General features: G+C 43.9%; 1 long non-coding RNA gene across 1 annotated transcript in view; it reads left to right on the top strand.

Moving 5' to 3' along the window:
- Positions 1 to 1,207: 1,207 nt before the first annotated feature.
- The window catches only part of LOC125484036, a 231,143-nt gene continuing 210,886 nt past the window's right edge, over positions 1,208 to 21,464 (top strand). The window contains exon 1 of the long non-coding RNA XR_007262908.1: positions 1,208 to 1,285. This is a non-coding gene — a long non-coding RNA (uncharacterized LOC125484036). The remainder of the gene's footprint in view (positions 1,286 to 21,464) is intronic.

The raw sequence follows: 21,464 nt of genomic DNA, 5'->3' as shown, positions 1-21,464 counted from the left end.
AGAGATGGTGCATGAGGGAGGGGTTCAGATTTTTGGGACATTGGGACTGGTTCTGGGGGAGGTGGGACTGTTACAAATTGGACGGTCTACACCTGGGCAGGACTGGAACCAATGTCCTAAAAATCTGAACCCCTCCCTCATGCACCATCTCTCAAGCCACTCATTTATCCTGCCTATTCTTTCATTTATACTCTGACTAGCATGCGGCACTGGTAGCAATCCTGAGATTACTCCCTCTGAGGTCCTACTTTTTAACTTGGCTCCTAACTCCCTAAATTCTGCTTTAGGACCTCATCCCTTTTATTACCTACATCATTGGTGCCTATATGCACCACGACAGCTGGCTGTTCACCCTCCACCTTCAGAATGTCCTGCAGTCGATCTGAGACGTCCCTGACCCATGCACCTGGGAGGCAACATACCATTCCGGAGTCTCGTTTTCGACCACAGAACCGCCTATCTACTCCCTTTACAATCAAATCGCCTATGACTATAGCCCTTCCACTCTTTTTCCCGCCTTTCTGTACAGCAGAGCCAGTCACAGTGCCATGAACCTGGTTACTGCTGCCTTCCCCTGATGAACCATCTCCCCCTACGGTATCCAAAATGGTATACCTGTTTTGGAGGGAGATGACCGCAGGGGACACCTGCACTGCCTTCCTGCTTTTTCTCTGCCTTTTGGTCACCCATTCCCTTTCTCCCTCAGCAATCAAATAATAGGTAAATGAAATGAAAAAAATTTTACCAATCACTCTACTTACCAGCACACGATTGAAAAAAAAAGAAAAACCTTACCTTATCAACACACCACAGAGTCTTTTTTTTGGTTAGAGGAGGAGGGCGGGTGGGAGTCACTATACGTGTAGTGTCTCGGATTTAGCCACTGCCCAAAGATATCAGTTCACTCACTTTCCCAGAGTGCAATTTGACTGCTCCTACTCAGCTCCGCTGCCGAAATGAAGAACTTACCTTCCCAGAAGCCCCTGGTCCTCGCTCTCACCGCTCCCGCTGCTGCTGCAAAAATGGAGGCCACTGATTCCACGAGGTAAGTCTTTTAAAATGAAAATCTCACCTTCCCAGCAGTCCCCTTGCGCTCTCTCCTGACTCTTGCCGCTGAACAAATGGAGGCCGTTGATTCCACGAGGTAAGTCTTTTAAAATGAAAATCTCACCTTCCCAGCAGACCCCTCGCGCTCTCTCCCGACTCCCGCCGCTGAACAAATGTAATGACTTAGATGAAACGATGGAAGGTATGGTTGCCAAATATGCTGACAACACAAAGTAAGGTAAGAAAGCAAGTTGTGACGAGGACATTAGGAGGCTATAAAAATACAGGTTAAGTGAGTAAGCAAAAATGTGGCAAATGGAATATAATGGAATGTGAAATTGTCCATTTTTGTCAGGAAGAATAAAAAGGAAGCATATCATTTAAAAGTTTAGACATTGCAGATCTCTGAAGCACAGGAAAACTTGGGTGTCATTGCGCATGAATCACATAAGGTTAGTATGCATGTACAGCAAGTAATTAGGAAACCTAACAGAATATTATAATTGATTGTGAGGAGAATTGACCATTAAAATAGGGAGGTTATGCTTCAATTATGTAGAGCACTGGAGAGACCAGTCCTGGAGTACCAAAGTATACAATGGTATTAGTCTCCTTATTTAAGAAAGGAAGAGAATGTCTTGTACGCTAGGGTAAATTACCCTTAAATTTGTTGTAGTTTAAGACAGGAAGAAGTGATTTGATTGAAATATATAAGATCCTAATGGGTCTTAACAGGTAGATGTGGAGAGGGTGAGAGATAGTAGGAACTGCCGATGCTGGAGAATCTGAGAGAACAAGGTGTAGAGCTGAATGAACACAGCAGGCCAAGCAGCATCAGAGGAGCAGGAAACTGATGTTTCAGGTCTGGACCCTTCTTCAGAAATAGGGCAGGGGAAGGGGTTTCTGAGATAAATAGAGAGAGAGGGGGAGGCGGATGGAAGATGGATAAAGGAGCAGATAGGCGGAGAGGTCAAAGAGGCGGGGATGGGGGCAGTAAAGGTGAGTGTAGGTGGGGAGTTAGGGTGGGGGTTGGTCAGTCCAGGGAAGACAGATAGGTCAAGGGGGCGTGGATGAGGTTAGTAGGTAGGAGGTGGGAGGAGTGGATAGGTGGGAGAAAGGACGGACAGGATAGGGAGGTGGGGACGAGCTGGGCTGGTTTTGGGATGTGGTCGGGGGAGGGGAGATTTTGAAGCTTGTGAAGTCCACATTGATACCATTGGGCTGCAGGGTTCCCAAGTGAAATATGAGGTGCTGTTCCTGCAACCTTCAGGTGGCATCGTTGTGGCACTGGAGGAGGCCCAGGATGGACATGTCGTCCAAGGAGTGGGAGGGGGAGTTGAAGTGGTTCACGACTGGGAGGTGCAGTTGTTTGTCGCGAACCGAGCATAGATGTTCCACAAAGCGGTCTCCAAACCTGCGCTTGATTTCCCCCATGTAGAGGAGGCCACATCGGGAACAGCGGATACACTATACCACATTAGCAGATGTGCAGGTGAACATCTGTTTGATGTGGAAGGTTTTCTTGGGGCCTGGGATGGGGGTGAGGGGGGAGGCCTCAGGTGACCTCCCACCCACAGCCTCCAACCTCATCGTTCCCCAACCCCGCACTGTCCATTCCTATCTCCTTCCCAAAATCCACAACTGCCCTGGTCGACCCATTGTCTCCGCCTGCTTCTGCCCCACCGAACTTATCTCCACTTATCTCGACTCCATTTTCTCCCCCTTGGTCCAGGAACTCCCCACCTACATCTGTGACACCACCCATGACGTCCCCCTCCTCCAAAACTTCCAATTCCCTGGTCCCCACCACCTCATTTTTACCATGGACGACCAGTCCCTCTACACTTGCATTCCCCACGCAAATGGCCTAAAGGCCCTCTGCTTCTTCCTGCCCCGCAGGCCCAACGAGTCCCCCTCCACTGACACCCTTATCCGCTTAGCTGAACTCGTCCTCATCCTTAACAGCTTCTCCTTCAATTCCTCCCACTTCCTACAGACAAAGGAGGTGGCCATGGGTACGTGCATGGGCCCTAGCTATGCATGCCTATTTGTAGGATATGTAAAATAATCCTTCTTCCGAAGCTACACTGGCCCTATCCCCCACCTCTTCCTCCGTTACATCGATGAGTGTATCGGCGCCGCCTCATGCTCCCATGAGGAGCTCGAACGGTTCATCCACTTCACCAACACCTTCCACCCCAACCTTAAGTTCACCTGGACCATCTCCGATACCTCTCTGTCCTTCCTGGACCTCTCTGTTTCTATCTCTGGCAACCACCTGGAAACCGATATCCATTTCAAGCCTACTGACTCCCACAGCAACCTAGAATACACCTCCTCTCACCCACCTTCCTGCAAAAATGCCATCCCCTATTCCCAATTCCTTCCCCTCCGCTGCATCTGCTCCCGAGATGAGGCATTCCACTCCCGGACATCCCAGATGTCCTCGTTTTTCAAGGACCGCAACTTCCCCTCCACAGTGGTCGAAGATGCCCTCGACCGCGTCTCTCACATTTCCCGCAACTCATCCCTCACACTCCCTCCCTGCAATAACAACCAAAACAGAATCCCCCTCATCCTCACGTATCACCCCACCAACCTCCTGATCCAACACATCATCCTCCGGCACTTCCGCCATCTGCAATCTGACCCACTACCAAAGACACAATTTCCTCCCCACCCTTATCTGCCTTTTGGAGAGACCACTCTCTCCGTGACTCACTTGTCCGCTCCACACTCCCCACCAGCCCCACCACCCCCGGCACTTTTTCCTGCAACCGCAGGAAGTGCTACACCTGCCCCTATACCTCCCTCCTCACCCCCATCTCCGGCCATAAGAAAACCTTCCACATCAAACAGATGTTCACCTGCACATCTACTAATGTGGTATACTGTATCCGCTGTTCCCGATGTGGCCTCCTCTACATCGGGGAAGCCAAACGGAGGCTTGGGGACTGCTTTGTGGAACACCTATGCTTGGTTCACGACAATCGACTGCACCTCCCAGTCGCGAACCACTTCAACTCCCCCTCCCACTCCTTGGACGACATGTCCATCCTGGGCCTCCTCCAGTGCCACAATGATGCCACCCAAAGGTTGCAGGAACAGCACCACATTTTCATTTGGGAACCCTGCAACCCAATGATATCAATGTGGACTTCACAAGCTTCAAAATCCCCCCTCCCCCAACCGCATTCCGAAACCAGCCCAGCGCATTCCCGCCTCCCTAATCTGTCCATCCTTTCTCCCACCTATCCGCTCCTCCCACCTCAAGCCCTACCCCCTCCTCCTACCTACCAACATCATCCCCACCGTGTTGACCTGTCCGTCTTCCCTGGACTGACCAACCCCCACCCTAACTCCCCACCTACACTCACCTTTACTGGCTCCAGGCCCGCCTCTTTGACCTGTCTGTCTCCTCTCCACCTATCTGCTCCTTTATCCATCTTCCATCTGCCTCCCCCTCTCTCTCTATTTATTTCAGAAACCCCTTCCCCTCCCCCATTTCTGAAGAAGGGTCTAGACCCGAAACGTCAGCTTTCCTGCTCCTCTGATGCTGCTTGGCCTGCTGTGTTCATTCAGCTCTACACCTTCTTATCTCAGATGTGGAGAGGGTGTTACTTCTTATGGGAGAATCAAGAACTGGGGTTACTGTTTAAAAATTCAAGGGTTGCCCATTTAAATACAGATGAGGCATTTTTTTTCCTTTAGAGGGTTGAGGGTCTTTGGAATTCTCTGTCTGAAATGGTGGTGAATGCTGAGTCCTTGAATGTTTTTAAGGTAGAGGTCGATAGATTCTTGTTAAGTAAGGGCGTGAAAATTTATCAGGGTATGCAGGAATGTGGATTTGGGGTTACAATCAAGTAAGCTATAATCTTATTGAATGGCAAACAGGCTTGAGGAGCTGAATGGCCTACTTCTGTTTCTAATGCATATGTAGTTGTTTTGAATTTCATTAACTTAGATGCGCGATCCAATGAAAGTGTGCAAAATGATAAAGGAATTCAACAAAATCTATTAAATTGAGGAATCCAGAACAAGGTACATAATCTTAAAACTAGAGATAGATTATTCAGATAGGAGTCAAGTAATGTTTTATCATTCAACAAGTGGCTGAAATCTAGAGTGTCTCCCACAAAGGCCTCTTTAGGTCAACTTAAATTTTGAATGTTAAAATTGAAAAGAATTCTTAAGCAAAAGTATCAAGAGTAAAGAGCAAAAGCCTATAAATGGAGTTAAGGATTGGTGGCTGAAGTTCAAGGGATTGAATCATCTATTCATCTTCCAGTCTTGCTGTGCATTTCTTTACAAATTTGCTACAGAGATGATAAAGCAAAATATAAGAGTTGATGCAGGTTTGATTGGAAAGTAAATAGCAAAGCCAAGATTTACAGATGGGATGAAAAATCCTGTTAATGGATAGCAGAAAGTTGTGGAGTTTAAGGAATGTTGAGTTGATTGTTTGCGTCCCATGTGCTATGTTGGAAATGAATGAATATTCAGTTTCTAAAAAAAAAATGTGAAATAGCCTTCAGATTGACTAAACTGCTAATTAAGAGAGAAACAAATTATTATATCTTCTCACAAAAACTTCCAGCTTCTAAGGCAGTCAACGTTTAAAAAAAAGTGATATATATTACTAGAACAGGAAAGACTTCTACTCAGCATCTACTCATATAACTTCTCTGCTACAGAATGTTTGAAGTACATATGACTGCATATTTTAAAGGATTAATATCTGCTGCAGAGAGACCTATAAGAAGAAGAATGGGGGCTTTTGCATTGAGTTGCAGGGGTAATATGCCAGCAGAAGAATAATGGATCAAATGGCTTCCTTCTACAGTTGATTCAACTCTGATTATATTTCAGTTATGTTTTACCATTTTAATTATTTTTGGATAAAAATTGTAAAGTTGATGAGGATTGCTTTTTAAACAAAAAATTGTATTCGAAACTTGAAGTCATACGGTAAATGGAAAAGCCCTAGGAAAAATTGATGCACAGAGAGATCTGGGCGTTCAGGTCCATTGTACCCTGAAGGTGGCAACGCAGGTCGATAGAGTGTTCGAGAAGGCATACGGCATGCTTTCATTCATCGGACGGGGTATTGAGTACAAGAGTTGGCTGGTCATGTTACAGTTGTATAGGACTTTGGTTTGACCACATTTGGAATACTGCTTACAGTTCTGGTCGCCACATTACCAAAAGGATGTGGATGCTTTGGAGAGGGTGCAGAGGAGGTTCACCATGATGTTGCCTGGTATGGAGGGCGCTAGCTATGAAGAGAGGTTGAGTAGCTTAGGATTATTTACATTAGAAAGACGGAGGTTGAGGGGGGACCTGATTGAGGTCTACAAAATCATGAGAGATATAGACAGGGTGGATAGCAAGAAGCTTTTTCCCAGAGTGGGTGACTCAATTACTAGGGGTCACGATTTCAAGGTGAGAGGGGAAAAGTTTAAGGGAGATATGCGTGAAAAGTTCTTTACGCAGAGGGTGATGGGTACCTGGAACGCGTTGCCAGCGGAGGTGGTAGAGGTGGGCATGATAGTGTCATTTAAGATGTATCTAGATAGATACATGAATGGGCAGGGAGCAGAGGGATACAGATCCTTGGAAAATAGGCGACAGGTTTAGATAGAGGATCTGGATCGGCGCAGGCTTGGAGGGCCGAAGGGCCTGTTCCTGTGCTATAATTTTCTTTGTTCTTTGTTCTTAATCGAGTAGATTCTGAGCAATGACATCCACAACTGGAAAATGTTCAGTACACAGATGAAATAACTGCAGTTCTCCTCAAAAGAACAGAGAAATTGAATTTTCAAAATGAAATTTTCCTAGTCTGATAGGCATATAATTTAAGCATTGGCCTGGATTTTAATAGCCAGCAAAATAGTTCCCCTCAATGGTTGGGACTAATATAAATCCTAACTGACCTTATCCATTATTGGGGGGCTGGAAATGATGGAAAGCTCTGTAGGTCAGAGGCTGTCTAATACAGCAAGTAAATTGTGAGACTGACTACTGAGCTATCCCATGGGGGTTCTGTGATCAAGATATGGGGACAAGATTATGACAAAGGAGGCCTGAGCTTTCCTTGTGAAACTTGGAGGACTTGTGGAAAACATACTATTGCCTCTCACTTAGGATTCCTATGGTCCCTGTGGTATTACCAGGAGATCGCATGTAGATGATACAAACAACTAGTTCAGTCCGTGGCACATGGCATTGCCGTTTAATCAGCAAAGGTGGTGAAAATTGTTTTTTGACAGCTCCTGGTGGCATCAGGTAAAACAAGTAACTTCAGCAAATTTAAGTGTTCACCTATCAGTTTTTGTTGAACCGCAGTGGCTAAAATTTCCCTTTTAGTTAAATACTTGTCAAGCTGCCTGAAAAAAATAGTCACTGAGAAATTAACCATATCTAAATTTACAGATAAATTAACAATGCTTTTAAAGTTGTGTAGAAATAAATGAACAGATATTAGAACACAGAATCAGGCACCTGCAGCACAAGGTAACTGGAGCATGGGGTGTCTGAAGCAGCAAGTGTCTGCAACTGCATTAATAGAAGCAAAAAGGAAGATAAACAGAAGTGAAATGTTATCAGAGATAGGTGTGAATGTGGAATAATCAATCATGATCCTAGTAACAGTAGAATCATAGAATCCCTACAGTGTGGAAGCAGGCTATTTTGCCCATCAGGTCCACACTGACCCTCTGAAGATCATCCCACTCAGACCCACGTCCTGACCCACCACCCTATACCCCTGCATCTCCTCTGGCTAATCCATCTAACCTGCACATCTTTGGACTGTGGGAGGAAATAAATGCATGGAGAATGTGCAAACTGCACGCACACAGTCACCGGAGGCTGGAATCAAACCCAGGTCCCTGGCAATGTGAGGCAGCAGCGCTACCCACTGAGACACACTTGAATGGGCTTGAAGGGCTGACTGATCTATTCCTGATCCTCATTCATATGTTTGTAAATGTAAAAACATTGTTTTAAAGAGCCCTGTGCCAGTAGATGGTCTACTTCTCTTTCCTGCAGAGTCAATGATTATTAACTCTCAGTCTTCACATTCTAAGCACAAACCTCCGATAGGTTCAATGGATCTTTCTCTGGTATTTCCACCACCTCCAGCTTGATGCCAATGACCTTGCTCTTTTCAGAAGTCCAGAAAGGTATATTCATTCCTCAATACACAGGCCTACTTTTCCATTACCTCCAACCACAATTTTACAGTTTCAATGTTATTTTTTCCAAACTGGCAACTGTAGTTATTTCATATTTGATTAATGACTGTGTCTTCCATTCCATAACACTGAATGTTTTCCTGTCTTCAGAGCTGTTCATGGAAATATTCTTCAAATTTGGCAGCGGCAGCCAGTTCAGTTAACAGTTTTCCTGGAGGTTGACAGACTGTGCCTTGCAGCAACTCTATAACCTTAACTGTAAAGAAAATGCATATCTATACATAGTACTTTTCCACATCCCCATGTTATTCCAAAGGTGATTCATGGCAAATAAATTTTCAAAGTACCCATTATTGTTATATAAGCAAACACACGGCCAGGTAGCACACTGTAAAACCTAACAGACAAATGAAATAAGTGACCAGATAATGAGCTAGAAATCATTTCAGATCTCACAACTTTTTTAGAACATAAATTCAGCATTGAAGTGGCAAATTTCTCAAACTATCATTACTGAAAGTACATTCAAAAAGTGACAACCATCGTATTGATTTTTCTGAGCATTGGGTCAGTGTTCCTTATAAGCTGCATACCTGGCCATAGAGTTTCAATACTCTCTAAAACGCTGGTAGAGGTAGGAACCTCAAGGCATTAATGTATTTAGATAAGCAGTTGAAATGCTATAACATACCTACGGGCCAAGTGCTGATAAATGGTATTAGAAAAGACAGATGCTTGATGGGCGGCATGGAAGCCATGGGCCAAAGGACAACATTCTCTCTAAGGTGCAGCATCTGTGCTTGTGTGCAGGTACTCTGGTTCCAAAAGTTGCTGCTGCATACGGGCCTTGGAGGGCCAAGCAGTCAGTAAGAAAACTAGGGGGAACACTGCTGAAGGGGTTTTTTCTGTGCTGTAAATTCTTGATGACAACTACAAGTTCCCATGCAGGCTGTTGCCAGCATCTTTAATGGGGGTTATTGCTCATTGTCAGCCTCATTAACTGTAAATCTTGCTTCATTAATATGCATCTCTCAATCCTACCGTCCACTACAAGAAAACCATTTATTGAGAACTCCTGACATGAAAATCTGAGCAATTTAAGCTCACTGCTTGCTCCTGTGGATCACCATCTTGTACAATATTTCAGAACACACAGTTGGTCAGCAGTTACAAGCATCCTCTAATGCATGGGTGATAGTGTCTGATGTGCCAGCCTTGGCACAACAATCCTGCCTGTTAGCAGCATAACCCTCAGCCAGAGCTACCAGACTGACAGTACTTGTAGATTGCCTTGTCATTTAGCACCCGCACAGAGCCAGGATGTTTGTCATGGCTGTCAGCAGTTTTCAGTCCAAGTCAAGGGAGCTACCTTTCAGCAAGGGTTCCCAGCAGAATAAGTCAAGGGCAACCACTGATACCTATCTGGGGCTTGGACATGGCCAAGCAGTAGTTTGGGGTGGTCAGGGTGAGGATCATCTACTTGTGTGGGATGAGAAGCCAAATATCAGGCAGCTTAACAACTGCCTTGGCTCTTTCTGCTTTATTGTGGGCTATTTTCTCCTGCAGTGAGAGAAAGGCAGGTATTAAGGGAGATGAAAGTGATTGACAAAGCTGTTAGTCTTTTCCATCAGGAAAATATGTTGAGTTATTCTGAATGAGTAGACAGTACGAGGAGCATACAGGGTTAGTAGTGTGAGGAGGTTGGGGAGGGTGAGAGTGAGTGAGGCAAGATGTTGAATGCAACAGTGGTAGAATGTGAGCCTTGATAGATGCATTGGAGAGATAAAAGAGAGTGCAAGGAATGGAAGAATAAACGGTGACGCTAATCTGCACAAAGTATTTGGAATAAAATTAATGAGTTAACAACACAACTAGAGACAAATGGATATGATTTAGTGAAGGTTATCAAAATGTGGTTGCAGGGAGACCAGATTTGGGAATTGAATATCCAAGCGTTATCATTGTTTTGAAAAGATACATGAGAAGGAAAAGGAGGTTGTGTAGCTTTGTTAGTAAAGGAAGAGATCCATGCTGTCATAAAAAATGAAATTAGCATTGGAGATCAAGACAAAGAACCAGACTGGGTAGCAATAAGAAATAGCAAGGGAACGAAGCCCTTGTGGATTAATCTATAGGTCCTAAATAGTAGTTCTGTAGTGGGGCACAGCAAAACCAGGAATTACTGGGGGCTTGTAAGAAAGGTACAGCAATAATCATATGTGATTTTAATATGAATATAGACTGAATTAATCAAATTGGTAAGGGTAGACTCAAGGGAGTGTTCATTGAATGTATTAAAGATTGTTTCTTAGAACAATATGTTGTGGAATCAACCAGGGAGCAGGCTATTCTGGATTTGGTATTGTGTAATGAGGTGGAATTAATTAATGATCTCACAGTAAAAGATCATCTAGGGAAGATTGATCAGAGCATGCTGGAATTTTAGATTCAGTTGGAGGACAATAAACTGGATTTCCACGCTAGTGCCTGGAGTTAAAGGTACTTTACTGGGACTGGGCAGAAAACCAAAAGGTAGGACAATTGATGAGCAGTGGCAGATCTTTAAGGAGACATTCAATTGTTCCAAACTAAATTATATTCCAGAAAGGAAGAAAGATTGTAAGAGGGGAAAACATCCAAGGCAAAACAATGAAGTTAAAGATAAAATAAAGACAAAAAATAACATATACATATTGCAAAGGCACGTGGCAGAGTTGGAAATTGGAAACTCTTAAAGATTGACAAAGGGTTACTAAAAATGTAATAAAAAGGCCAACAGTAAATTAAGAAAGATAAACATATAAAAACAGATAGCAAAAGCTTCTGTAAGTATATAAAAAGGAAGAGAGTAGCTAAAGTAAAGTCCCTTAGAAGATAAGACTAGGGTGTTAACAGTGTGGAACAGAAATGGCAGAATCACTCAATCAATATTTTGCTGCAGTTTTTACAATGGAGGACACCAGTATTATTTCAAACGTAAAAGGTAATGCAGAGGGTATAGAAAGGAATGACATAGAAAAATCATCATCACTAAGGGAAAAAATGTACTGAGCAAACTGTTGGGATTGAAGGCAGACAAGTCCCCAGGGCCTGATAGCCTATATTATAGAGTCTTAAAAGAAGTGGTGGCATAGATAGTAGATCCATTGGTTACGATATTGCATAATTCTCTGGATGCAGGAAAAGTTTCAGAATGAATTGGAACAGAGTGCAGAGCCCAGAGAGAACAAGAATGCAGAGAGTGCAGGAGCTTGGAGAGAACAAGAGCCCAGAGAACACAGCAGCCTGGAAAGAAGACAAGTCCGGAGAGAACAAGAACTCAGTGAGCGCAGAAGCCCAGAGAGATCAAGTGCACAGGAGTCCAGGGGAGGACAAGAACCCAGAGAGCACAGGAACCTAGACAGAACAAGAGAACAGAGCGCAGGAACATAGAGAGAACAAGAGCACATGGAGTACTGGAATCTGGAGAGAACAAGCACCCAGACAGCACAGAAGCCTAGATAGAGCAAGAGCAAAGAGATAGCAGGAACTGGGAGAAGATTTTAGCAAGGAGGATGAAAAACAGGGGCAAAGAGGAAGGTGAATATTTACTATTAACCATGGTGGCCTTGGGTTAGCAACATCACCCACCTCTTTGAAAAGCACTGCTCTAACAAATTTGCATTGTATTCACAGTTTCTGAGCTTGTGCTGGTTCAGCTAAAGTCCAGTGACACTGTACCAACTTGTGTGTTGCTTTCGGACAACTCTTTATCCTCTATATCCCCTTTATATCTTCTTAACCTATAAAGGAAGTGAGGGAGAAAGATTAGCTTTAAGTGTGAAGGTTAATCAAAAACTGAGAAAAGTCTGAAGAACCAGTTGCACTTCAACATGTTCAGTGTGAGTGTGAAATCTTACTGATATAACAGAGATTGTAAGATATCAAACAGCATGCAGGGCATGTCTTCCATTGGCTACTCACTATGCATTTGACATGATAAATCTACACAATTTCTATCACTCAAGGGAGGAGGTGAAAGAAGTGCTATTGAAGTGCATAAAGTGGCATTTAAAGCAGATGAAGGTGGAATGAAATGCGCTGCAATATATAGAGAAATGCTGTTCCTCTGGAGAGAGAAGGGTGAGCTCCAGGACTTCAGGTAGTGCAAAGTTAAGCAAAAATCAATATAAGAAATCTTACCTTAGCAATACTGGTCAAGTCATTAATCCTTTTTAGACTTTAGAGCTAGGTCTGGGCGTTGATGCTCTTTTCACCTCCTTTACCACCTGTGCCCAATGTTGTTGAGAACTTTATGTGACATATTGCTCCATCCGCTGAATACCTCCTGCCAAAGTTCTACTCCCCCTTTAAGAGGTGCAGACTGTTTTTAAATAGCAGCAAAAACATATAAAAATGAAGTTTAGGTGAACTACCAGTTGGCAGAGTGATTAATGTTGGGAGCCTAACTGTTTAATAATTTTGAAGGTTCCTAAATAATTTCAAGTCCAATCTCAGCCACTCCATTAGACAGGAAAGTTTGATCATGCATAATCTCAGACAGCAGTTAAGAGTCAGCCACATTGCTGTGGATATTTAGTTATACGTAGGCCAGATTAGGTAGCAACAACAAATTTCCTTCCCCAAAGGACATTAGTGAACCAGGCCAAGTTTTACAACAATCAACATGGCTACCGCTAGGCAAGCTCGCTCACTCCAAATTTTATTGAATTCAAATTTCAATCACCATGGTGAGATCTGAACCTATATCCCACATTAAATCTTGTGGTTATGGATTACTAATCCACTAACATTTCATAGAACATAGAACAGTACAGCACAGTACAGGCCCTTCGGCCCACGCTGTTGTGCCAAACTCTGACCCTAATCCTAAGGTCTATCTAAATGCCACCCCTACCTTATGCTATCATCCATATGCCTATCTAATAGCCACTTAAATGCCCCTAATGAGGCCAAATCCACCATCCTCTCTGGCAATGCTTTCCATGTCCCTACCACTCTCTGAGTAAAGAACCTACCTCTGACATCTCTCCTATATCTACCTCCACTCACTTTAAAACTATGCCCCCTCGTAATAGCTACCTCCACCCTAGGAAAAAGTCTCTGGCTGTCTACTCTATCTATACCTCTGATCATTTTGTACACCTCTATCAAGTGACTTCTCATCCTTCATCGTTCTAAAGAGAAAAGCCCTAGCTCTCTCAACCTTTCCTCATAAGACCTTCCCTCCATTCCAGGCAACATCCTGGTAAATCTCCTCTGCACCTTTTCCAACACTTTCACATCTTTCCTGTACTGAGGTGACCAGAACTGGACACAATATTCCACTTCGACTAAAGCATTGCCTATTCTGGTAGAATTTCCAATGGCCAGCCAATCATTGGACCAGCATAGACTGGAGTTGCACACGGGGACTCTACAGAATCCCAGACACAACAAACTCTGTGGGAATTACAATTGACAACTTACCTTATCTGAAACACTCCAAGTAACTGCCTTAAATTCAGAGAATTTGGAGTGTTCCACTTCTGTTAGGCTAATAATTACCAAGGAGAAATTAAATTACTAAAAATCTAGTCTAACTCCTGGACAGTAAACTGACCCTCTGACTAATTACCCCTGATCCCTTATACCACTGGGACCACTGACAACCACACCTGGTTAATTGTTCAACCCAACACAATCCTCCCAATGCTTTTCTGAATACCTGGACTTAAGCAATTCCTATTGAAGTCCTGGGCCCCCTTTGCCAGACACCCACAAACTGAAAACCTCCACTGCTGGCCCGAACGCCAGGACCTGACAGTCCCTCCGCTGCCTGACCTAACACCCTTGCATTGGATCAAATACCTTTCTCCTGCTGGATCTTGAGGGAACCAACACCCCGCCCCCCCCACCCCCCTTTTCCAGACTTCACAACCCTGTCCAGAAGGCACGGGCTCATAGATAAAGGGGTGCCAATTTAAGATTAGTTGAGGAGGGATTTTTTTCGCTCTAAAGGTTGTGATTCTTTGAAACTCCTTGCCAGAGACAGCTGTGGGGGCAATGTCCTTGTGTATATTTAAGGTGATATGGATAGATTCTTGAACAGTAGAGGAATCAAGGGCTGTGGGATAAGGGCAGCAAAGTGGAGGTGAGGAATGTTGGATTAGTCATGATCCTATTCAATGGTAGAGCAGGCTCAAAGGACCGAATTGTCTACTCTTAACACAGTGTGGAGCTGGAGGAACATAGCAGGCCAGGCAGCGTCAGAGGAGCAGGAAAGCTGACTTTTCGGGTCGGGACCCTTCTTCAGAAATGGGGGAGGGCTAAGTGAGCTCTGAAATAAATAGAGAGAACAGGGGTGGGGCTGGGGAAGATAGGTGGGATGGTGATAGGTGAGTGTAGGTAGGCAGTGGAGGGATTGGTCAGTGAGGTGGGAGAAGATAGGTGGGAGAGAAGATGGACAGGTTGTGTCAGGTCAAGGAGGTGGGGATGAGAGGGAGGGTTGGTCATGGAAATCTCCCCATCCTCTATTTTAATCTCTCCACTATCCCTATCATTGAGTCTAATATTTTGTAATAGCCTTAATCTGTAGTGTAATCCTTTGCTATAGTCCATCATTCAAGCTAGACCTCCACTATAAATCCCATAATCCAGCCTAATATACTCGAACACTAACAATCTCCCAGCAAACATATCACAATATACACATTTTCCAACAAAATCATCTCCAAGAAAACCATCCTCCAACAAAGCCCTCTCCAGTAACACTATCTTCCAACAAATCCTCTTCAGTAACACCATCCTGTAATAAAATCCTCTCCAATAATACTACCATCCAATGATATTTTCTCCAATGACACTATTTCTATTAAAATCCTCTCCAATAACCTCATCCTTCAATAAAATCCTTCCTGTTATGAAGATGTTTTATTAGAAGTATTAATTTGCAATATCATCTCAGTTGGCATACATCCATATCCTGGCCTTTTGGAAAGAAAACTTTGTAAGGGAAAGGAGACTAGATGCAGCATGGTAGAACGTTGCATTTGTGAAGAATGCAAGTTTCTGAATTAGAGTCACTGAGAGCAGTAATTTTGGAGTGAGATCACATGACCAGTTTGTGTGTGCAGTAGATCTATTGGATTTGAGCACAAAGTCAGAGACAGAATTTGCCTGGAACAACAGCATTTGCCCTCTCTCACTTTCAATGAAATTCCTCTTATCAAAGTTTGTGAATTGAAAACTGACTGTAATTCCTAAAGGAGAATTTGATACCTAAAACACTGTGTCCAGAAAAACGAAATCTGCCCACCAATATTTTGGACAATCTGTGAATGATTCTTTTATCCCGAATTTAACTTTTTTTGAACAAAGTAACTTTAAAATAAAACTGCAGAGTTTTGTATTTTTCTTAGAGTGGCTGGTTTTGTGTGTGTCAAGCATGTTGTTTTTGAAGGGGGGTAGTTTTATATTTTTGCATAGTTTAAAGATGTTCTTAATAATCTTTACTTGTATATTTTTAAAATTTGGTTATAGGTTGCGGACATTTCTGGCTAGTCCAGTGTTTATTGCTTGCCCCTAATGCCTGAGAAAAGGTGTTGGTAAGCTACCTTCTTGAACCATGGCATTTCTTGGGGCACAGGGGCACCCACAATTCAATTAAGAAGAGAATTGCAGAATTTTAACCAAGCGGTAGAAAAGGAACAGTGATATAATTCCTGCAGTGATAGTAATGAGGTCAGCCAGGTGGGCATCATAGAATATAAGTTCCCTGATTCGGGGCTATTAATCTGGTCCAATCAGGGAGCCCTGGCTGACTGGTAAAAACAGGAGGATCAGAATCTGACTGGCTCTGAGGAAGTTGGATCAATGGCAAAGGCTCTGCATGTGTAAATAAAAAGTGACTTAGTGATGGGATACGGGTCTCTTTCGAGTCACTTCAATAGTGTTGAGAGTAAACAAACTGTCCTTAAGAAATTTGCTTGCAACAATTTTCTTTGAGTTGGGTTAAGTATTGCTGGTGTCATGCCATTATTTGGGAAGCTTAACTTGTTTGATCCTATTGTTGAGGACTGGGGCCAGTATGTGGAAAGAATGTGTTGCTTTTTTCTGGGCAAATGATATTGAGGCAGATGAAAAGCAATGAGTAATTCTTCTGACAGGTTGTGGACCCACAACATTTTCAATCATTAGGAGTCTCACTTTCCCTGAGACACCAGATACTAAAACCTGTCAAGAGTTAGAGGATTTAATTAAGGAATATTACAATACCAAGCCTCTCCTTTTGAGGTGCAATCAGTTTTACTTGGCAATCTGATTTGATTTATTGTAGTCACATGTACCTAGGTACAGTGAAATGCTTTGTTTTGCGAGCAGTTCAGGCAGATCATAGCAAACAAGGACATACAGATCATAGGGTGCTCAGACAGAGCGAGGCATATAGGTTACAAGTACACAGGAGGTGTGCATAGCAAGATCAACATTATTTGAAGTTAGAGAGTCCATTCAGCAGTCTAATAACAGCAGGGAAGAAACTGTTCTTGAACCTGTTGGTGTGCGTTCAAGCTGCTGTATCTTTTGCCTGACGGAAGAGATTGGATGAGAGCATTTCTAGGGTGGGAGGGGTCTTTGATGTTGGCAGCCTTTCCACAGCAATGGGAAGTGTAATTGGAGTCCACGGATTGGAGGTAGGCTTCCGTGATGGTCTGGGCTGTGCACACAACCTTTGTAGTTTCTTACAGTCCGGGGCACAGCAGTTGCTGTACCAGGCCATTATGCATCTCAATAGTACGCTTTCTGTGGTGCATTTGTAAAACTTGGTGAGGGTCCTTATGGGCACGTGGAATCCATTTTGGGATTTTTGTCTAGGATAAGATGATTGGAAGAGGCCTGTGACTTTGGTTTAGCCCTTAATGAAATGCTGAGAGACCATTTGGTATGTTATTTATTCTTCTAAAACATTGTTACTCATTTGTGTGATGTGGACATTGCTGGCTGACCAGCATTTTATTGCCCATCCCTAGTTCTCCTTGAAGGTGGTAGTGAGCTGCCCTCCTGAACCATTAGCGTCCACCTGCTGTGGGTTGACCCATAATGCTATTAGGGAGGGATTTCCAGGATATTGATCCAGCAACAATGAAGGAACAGTGATATATTTCCAAGTCAGGATGGTGAGTGGCTTGGAAGGGAACTTGAAGAGCGTAATATTCCCATAAATCTGCCCTTGTCCTTCTAAATGGAAGTGGTCATGGGTTTGGAAGATGCTGTCTGAGGATCTTTTGGTGAACTTCTGCAGTACCATCTTATGGATAGTACACACTGTGGCTACTGAGTGTCGTGGTAGAGGGAGCAGATCCTTCTAGATGTAGTGCCAATCAAGCAGGCTGCTTTGTCCTGGATGGTGTCAAGCTTCTTGAGAGTTGTTAGGGCTACACGCATCCAGACAAGTGGGGAGTACTCCATCAACACTCCTGACTTGTGCCTTGTAGATGGTGGACATGTTTTGGGGAGTCAGGAGGTGAGTTTCTTGCTGCTGTATTCCTACTCACTGACCCACACTTGTACCACTATGTTTATGTGGTAAGTCCAGTTGAGTTTCTGGTCAATGGTAATATCCCAGAATTTTGATAGTGGAGTTTTCAGTGCTGGTAACAACATTGAAAGTCAAGGGCGGTGGTTAGATTTGTCTCTCATTGGTCATAGCCATAGCCTGGCATTTGTGTGTTGTGAATGTTACTTGCCACTTGTCAGCCCAAGCCTGGATATTGTCTAAATCTTGTTGCATTTGAACATGGACTGCTTCAGTATTGAGGCATTGCAAATGGTTCTGAACATTGTGCAATCATCAGCAAATCTCCCCACTTCTGACCTAAGGATGGAGGGAAGGTCATTGATGAAGCTGCTGAAGATGAAAGGGCCTAGGGCACTAGCATGAGGAACTCCTGCAGGGGTGTCCTGGGACTGAGATGACTGGTCTTCAACAACTATGACCGTTTTCCTATCTGCCAGGTATGACTCCAACCAGTGGAGAGTTTGCTCCCTGATAGCTGTTGATTCCAGTTTTGTTAGGGTTCCTTGATGCCACACTCGCTTGAATGTGGCTTTGATGTCAAGGGCTGTCACTCTCACCTCACCTCTGGAATTCAGCTGTTTTGACCATGTTTGAACCAAGACTGTAATGAGGTCAGAAGCTGAGTGGCCCTGGTGGAACCCAAACTGGGCATCACTGAGCAGGTTATTGCTGAGCAGGTGCTGCTTGATAGCACTGTTGATGACACCTTCCATCACTTTACTGATCATCAAGAGTAAACTGATGGAGTGGTAATTGACTGGGTTGGACTTGTCCTGCTTTTTACGTACAGGAAATACCTGGTCAATTTTCAACATTGTTGGGTAAATGTATAGGAATTGTTCTGGAGCACAAGTCCTCAGTACTATTGCTGGAATGATGTCAGAGCCCATAGACTTTGCAGTATCCGGTGGCCCAACCATTTCTTGATATCACATCGAGTGAATTGAATTGGCTGAATACAGGTATCCGAGTTGCTGAGCACCGCTGGAGGAGGCCAAGATGGATCATCCACTCAGCACTTCTGGCTGAAGATCGCTGCAAATATTTTAGCCTATAATTTGCACTGATGTACTGGGTTCTTTCATCATTGAGGATTGGGATATTTGTAGAGTTGTTTAATTGTCCACCACCATTCACGATTGGATGTGGCAAGATTGCACAGCTTATATCTGACCCTCTGGTTCTGGGAACGCTTAGCTGAGTATCACTTGCTGCTTATGCTGTTTGACATGCAACTAGTTCTGTTTGGTATCTTCACTAGGTTGACACCTCATTTTCCCATATGCCTGTTACTGCTCCTGTCATGCACACTGCACTCTCCATTGAACCAGGGTTGATCCCTTGGCTTGATGGTAATGGTTGAGTGGGGGACATGCCAGGCCATGACGTTACAGACTGTGCTGGAGTACAATTCTGCTGCTATTGATGGCCCATAGCATTTCAATGATGCCCAGTCTTGAGTTGCTAGATCTGTTTGAAGTCTGTCCTATTTAGCATGGTGACAGTGCTGCTCAACATGGAGGATCTTCTCAATCTGAAGACAGCACTTCGTCTCCACAAGGTGACTATGGTGGTGACTCTGTTCGATACTGTCATGGACAGATGCATCTGCAGGTGGAAGATTGATAAGGATGAGGTCAAGTATGTCTTTTTCCCCTCTTGTTGGTTCCCTCATCACCTGCTGCAGGCCCAGTCTAGTAACTATATCCTTTAGGACTGGACCAGCTTGATCAGTAGCACTGCTATTGAGCCACTCTTGGTGGTGAACATTGAAACCCTCCACCCAGAGTACATTTTGTGCCCTTGTCGTCCTTGGTGCCTTCTCCAAGCATTGTTCAACATGGAATACAGACTCATCAGCTGATGGAGGATGTTATGTGGTAATCCTTGTCCATGTTTAACCTGAAGCCATGATACTTCATGAGATTTGGAGTCAATGTTGACGACTCCCATGGAAACTCCCTCCCAACTATATACCATTGTACTGCCACCCCTGCTGGGTCTGTCCTGCTGATGGGACAGGACATATTCAGAATGGTGATGGTGGTGTATGGGACGTTATGTATAAGGCATCATAGAGTTGTATCATAGAATCCCTACAGTGTGGAAACAGGCCCTTCAGCCCAACAAGTCCACACCGCCCTTATGAGTGTCCCATCCAGACCCATCCTCGTACCCTTTCCCTGTAATCCTGCATTTCCCATGGCTAATCCACCTAATTTACACATCCTGGACATTACGGGCAATTTAGCATAGCCAGTCCACCTAACCTGCACATCTTTGGACCGTGGGAGGAAACCGGAGCACCTGGCAGAAACCCATGCAGACATGGGGAGTTTGTGCAAACTCCACACAGACAGTCACTCGAGGGCGGAATCAAATCCAGTTCCCTGGTGCTGTGAGGCAGCAGTGCTGACCACTGAGTCACCGTGCTACCCCAATGATGATTCTGGGAGTACGATTATGTCCGGCTGTTACTTGACTAGTTTGTGAGAAAGCTCTGCCGATGTTGGCTCTAGCATCCTGATGTTAGTAAGGAGGACTTTACAGTGTCAACAGGGGTGTTTCTGCTGTTGAGTTTTCTGGTACCTAGTTCAAAGCCAGGTGGTTCATCCGGTTTAATTTCTTTGTTAAGACTTCATAGCAAATAATACAACTCAGTAGCTTGCTCGGCCATTTCAGAGGGCCGTTGTGTCTAAGACATTGTTGTTCATATGGAGTCACATGTATGGCAGATTTCGTTCCCTGAAAGGCATTAGTGAGCCATATGGGTTTTTTTTCCTGACAATCAATGTTTTCATCGTCATCAGTAGATCCTTCATTCAGATTTGATTATTAAATTCAAATTCCACCAACTGCTGTGGCAGGATTTGAACTCGGGTCCCCAGAACATTAGCTAGCTTAGTTTCTGGATTAATGGTCTAGTGATAATATCCACAAGGCCACCATCTTCCCAGTACAACTTCTTCTTGTAGTCAAAAGATAACTGACACTTAGCTTTGATTTAAGCTAATAGAGGATTTCAATGCTTTCATTATTATGTGATTGTACAAATAGCATAGAGTGGTAGGAAAAAAATCAAGCTAAGCACACAATACATTATATCTGAAATTGGACTTGGAACATTTGGTTAAATAAAGGAAGTTTATAATTTCTTTTATGAAATGTTTATTAAAGATGACACATGATTCTTCTCAAAAAATTGATATAGAGTAATTTTTGGCTGACCCTTTAAAAAATTCTGCCATGAATCATACATTACAACTTGAAACTGCAATTGTAGAAAATTTAGAAATTGTGCATTCCAGAAAATGTTTTTCTGTCAGGATTTCCATTAATTCCCAATGGGATGAACCACAGCTGACTTTACACTGAACAGCTCCATGTCTGTTTCGTATCTGGCACAAGAATTTCCCACCATCTCCAGCACTTTGAACACTTCCCTGAGGTGTCTTTCATCACCAGTCCCTGGGAATAATGTATCTTAGATAGTAGGAACTGCAGATGCTGGAGAATCCGAGACAACAAGGTGCAGGGCTGGATGAACACAGCAGGTCAAGCAGCATCATAGGAGCAGAGAGGCTGACGTTTCGGGCCTAGACCCTTCATCAGAAAAGGGGGAGGGGAAGGGGGTTTTGAAATAAATAGGGAGAGAGTGGGAGGCG

Source organism: Rhincodon typus, chromosome 9 (assembly GCF_021869965.1).
Source record: "Rhincodon typus isolate 14 chromosome 9, sRhiTyp1.1, whole genome shotgun sequence".
Lineage (NCBI taxonomy): Eukaryota > Metazoa > Chordata > Chondrichthyes > Orectolobiformes > Rhincodontidae > Rhincodon > Rhincodon typus.
Note: the sequence above shows the minus strand (reverse complement) of the source record. Positions and strands in the feature narration are given on the sequence as shown.